Genomic DNA, 2,987 nt, shown 5'->3' with positions numbered 1-2,987 from the left:
TTACAGCAGTAAATGTAAGTTTTATTTTTACACACACTAGTGTAAAAATAAATTTTTGGAGCTGAAACAGAGTAATTTGTTTTGTGGAAGTTCTTGGAGAATCCCTCTGGCAGAGGAAGAATTTGTAACAGGTTGTTTTATTAATGAATACATAGTGTTTCCATGTGTGTTGAAAACTCTGTCTGCTTAGAAAAATTTAGCTTCCCTGTGTTAAGATCCTGTGGAGAAAACAGATAATTGTTCTATGTTCTTTTGTGTTTGAAATTACCAGAAATTTCCATCTTTGACGAGCTTGATTTCCATAGATTTCTCTTTAAATAACTTTTCCGATGTTGTGCCAGAGGGTCTATTATCTCGTTTAGGAGCAAGCGCCTTTGTAGTGAACCACTTGTGCAGAGAACAGTTGGGAAACTGTAATTCTAGCGTCCGAACACACATCAAGCTTGAACTTCTGTTGCCTCTCTTAGCCCTTGCAATTCTCTTCTTCTATTCGCAGGTGTTGGCATTTCGAGCAGTCACAATTAAGAAGAAATATAGCGAGGGTAGGCCATGAAAGATGACGGCCTTCCAAACACTCAGCTTTGGAATCGATGACGTGGTGAAATGCATTAAAGAAGAGAACGTCATCGGCAAAGGAGGAGAGGGTGTTGTGTATAAAGGAATCATGCCTAGTGGGGAACTAGTTGCAGTGAAAAAACTTACGCGGATAGGCTCTTCAAATTCTCATGGCTTCTCAACAGAGATCAAAACTCTGGGCAGAATCCGCCATCGACATGTTGTTAGATTGCTGGCATTTTGCTTCAACCATGACACTAATCTTCTGGTGTATGAGTACATGCCAAACGGAACCCTGGTGAAGTTGCTTCATGGAAACAATGCCATGCCTCTAGATTGGAACACCAGATACAAAATTGCGGTGGAAACTGCGGAGGGGTTGAGCTATCTTCATCACGATTGTTGGCTGGCCATCCCTCATTGGGACGTGAAATCTGGCAATATTCTTTTGGACTCCAACTTTGAAGCTCGTGTTGCAGATTTCGGCCTAGCCAAACTCTTGCATAAATCTAGTACCTCGGAATATATGTCCTCAGTTGCAGGGACCTTTGGCTACATAGCTCCAGGTAAGTAGTTGTTTCATCTTTAAATTTTGAAGTCGGCAATTTCTAATTTTAGTAGAGGGTCACCGGAAAGTCTAACTAAGCTACTAGCTTTCCGAAATTCTATGGTCTGTTATTGAAGTCCATGATTTGTTATTGCCAATTATAAACTTAGTATGCTAAGGCAGAGCAAGGCTACATTATAAATAAAAGCAATTATATAGAAGTCAAAAGTGCTTCATAGTATGCGTATTTCTTATTTTACGGTGGTTTTGCCACTGGCCTTTGCTGTAGCATACCATTTAAGATTGGATGTTGAATTTACAGAGTATGCATACACCATGAAAGTGGACGAGAAGAGTGATGTATACAGCTTTGGAGTGGTTCTGCTAGAGCTCATCACAGGCAAAAAGGCGGCAGGTGAAAGCGAATTTGAAGAGGATATGAACATCACAGTGTGGGTGAAAAAGATGACCAATTGGAACAGAGAAGAAGTTATGAAGATTATTGATCCCAGACTTATCAACGTCCCAGTGGAGGAAGCACTGCATATATTCTTAGTGGCTCTGCTCTGTATACAAGAGCAGAGTGTCCGAAGACCTACCATGCGCCAGGTAGTAGTAATGCTCACATACTTCAGTGCCAGGCAATAATTTTCATGATTCACATTTGACTGCGGGATATGATTGGAATAAGGCATTCTCATCCTCAGCCGGGCAGTTCAGGGTTGATTGGATGTGTATCTTGATGAAGGGTAGCTATCTTGATTGAAGATCCATATCCATCTGCTCTTTTAGCATCTATGTGCAGGAGCTTCCAACCTAGAAGTCCCTTCCTTTATTTTGAAGGAATTAAGTTGTGAAAATGTATACAACCGAGGCATCTGAATCCATGTTGCCTTGAATTTCATTTGTTTTCTGTATTTCTTTATAGAGGGCACCTGAATCAATGTTGCTTTCAGATTCCTCTATTTTTTGTTTTTCTTTCTAATTTGTTTACAGATTCCTTTAAACTACTTCTTGTTGAGTGTTGGCATATGTTAGTAATGTTCTGTTCAGGGCAGAGTCAAATCCCCTTTCATCGATTAATCTCCGATAGATAAACTTCGAGGATTTCCAGTAGGTTTGTTTTTATTACTAAATGTTTATGTGGGTTCATTTTGTCCAATCCATTCATATTTGCATAGACAGTTGTAAATCAAGTCCCACAAATTTTAAATCCTTGTAGTTCAAGGTTTGAGAGAGTCATGTATAGCTTTTGGTCGAGGAGCATGGCAAGGTGTTTAAAACAATACTATAGAAGACGGGAAAAAAAAAAATAATCGTTCTTATATTATATAAGAATATACATTCCTTTTTCTCTGCAAATGAATTTCTGCAAGAATTCTGCGGTTGAAAAAGCAAATCTTCATTTATTTTTTCACCTCATTTCGATGATGAAAACAATTCTAAATCCAGACACGAGTGATGGAAACATGATTTTATTACAGATTTTTAAGAAAGGAGGATTCAACATTATGGGTCTTATATTAATATTTTGATTTCAGCGTGTTTGAATTGAGTTGTCAATTAACAATACTTTATTTACGTATCAATTATTTTCAATTACGAGTGTCAAAACTAGTATTAAGTAATATTTTTAGTTTTAACACGTCTGACTTGAGATTTTAAGTAACAATGCTTTATTTACATTTGCAAAAAAAGTATTTTAGATAATGAGTATGTTTAGATTTTATATATTTATATATTTTCACAGGAGCATAGAATTGTGAATAATTATATATATTTATATATTTGCACAAGAGCATAGAATTGTGAATCATTATTACATGGTTATAGATCTAGGAAATTTAACAAAATTATTGCTTCATAATGGATTATTATATAATTT

General features: G+C 36.7%; 1 pseudogene; it reads left to right on the top strand.

Moving 5' to 3' along the window:
- The first annotated feature begins 556 nt into the window (after window positions 1-556).
- Window positions 557-1,750, top strand: LOC149172293 (leucine-rich repeat receptor-like serine/threonine-protein kinase BAM1 pseudogene; annotated as a pseudogene).
- The last annotated feature ends 1,237 nt before the right edge of the window (window positions 1,751-2,987 follow it).

Source organism: Pinus tabuliformis, chromosome 4_2, assembly GCF_031772625.1.
Source record: "Pinus tabuliformis cultivar Carrire ecotype Pingquan chromosome 4_2, CPIR1, whole genome shotgun sequence".
Lineage (NCBI taxonomy): Eukaryota > Viridiplantae > Streptophyta > Pinopsida > Pinales > Pinaceae > Pinus > Pinus tabuliformis.
This window is presented reverse-complemented; position numbering and strand designations above follow the sequence as displayed.